This window comes from Oryctolagus cuniculus, chromosome 11 (assembly GCF_964237555.1).
Source record: "Oryctolagus cuniculus chromosome 11, mOryCun1.1, whole genome shotgun sequence".
Lineage (NCBI taxonomy): Eukaryota > Metazoa > Chordata > Mammalia > Lagomorpha > Leporidae > Oryctolagus > Oryctolagus cuniculus.
Genome location: NC_091442.1, coordinates 65,451,270 through 65,452,397, shown reverse-complemented (window position 1 = coordinate 65,452,397; position 1,128 = coordinate 65,451,270). Strand labels below are relative to the sequence as shown.

Below are 1,128 nucleotides of genomic sequence, written 5' to 3'. Positions count from 1 at the left end.
GGAGGGACGTTATGGGGGGGAAGCCATTGTAATCCATATTCTGTACTTTGGAAATTTATATTCATTAAATAAAAGTTAAAAAAAATATCGAAGAAACCAAAAAAAAAAAAAAAAAACACTATATGGAAAATGGACCTAACAGACACTTACAGTACATTCATCCAACACCTACAGAATACATATTCTGCTCATAAGCACATGGAACATTTTCTAGCATAAACCATATAAAAGATCACAAATCGAGTAATAATACATTTTAAGAGTTGAAATCATAACATATATCTTATCATACCACAAAGATTAAAACTGGAAACTAAAAATAAGAATAATAGAAAATTGAAAAATACATAGAAACAACAATATGCTCCTGTATGATGAATAATAGATCATTGAAGAAATCAAAAAGGAAACAAAAAACTTCTTGAAACAAATGAAAATAAAAATGCAATCTATCGAAATCTGTCAGATACAGGAAAAGCAGTATTAAGAGGGAAGTTAATAAAATAATATGTACACTTAAAAAACAGAAATATTTCAAACAAACCAATAATGTATCTCAATGAATCAGAAAAGCAAAAACAAACCAAACACAAAATTAGCAGGAGGCAAGAAATAATAAGGATCATAACAGTATTAAATGAAATAGAAACTAATCTATTTTTAATATCAATAAAACAATATACTTGTTTTGGAAACATAAACAAAATAAACAAACCTTTAGCCAAACTAACAAAGAAAAGAAGGGGGAAAAACTCAAATTTTAAAAATTAGAGAGAAATAAAAAACTGTGTTCACTTCAGCAGCACATATACTAAAATTGGAATGATACAGAGAAGATTGGCATGGCCCCCGCTCCAAGATGACATACAAATTCATCAAGCATTCCATATTTCTTTTAAATGAACTAGTTAATATACTTGAACAGTGACACTGCATTAAAATTACCAAATTTGGGCATAGTTCCAAGATGGAGTAGGGAGGGAGCTTACTGCTCTAGTTCAGGAGAATAGTTTAAAAAAAGTGGAAAGAGTGCAGTCTCAGGGAAGAGTTAGGGAGAAAATGGCAGAGGAAACTCTACACAAATTAGAGGGACATGGTGGACCTGCGTGAAGGGCATGGATGCCCATA

General features: G+C 30.9%; 1 non-coding gene across 1 annotated transcript; it reads left to right on the top strand.

Moving 5' to 3' along the window:
- Positions 1-787: 787 nt before the first annotated feature.
- On the top strand, positions 788-894 carry LOC127491285 (U6 spliceosomal RNA). Its single transcript, XR_007919856.1, has one exon. It is a non-coding gene; the product is annotated as a U6 spliceosomal RNA (small nuclear RNA).
- Positions 895-1,128: the final 234 nt, after the last annotated feature.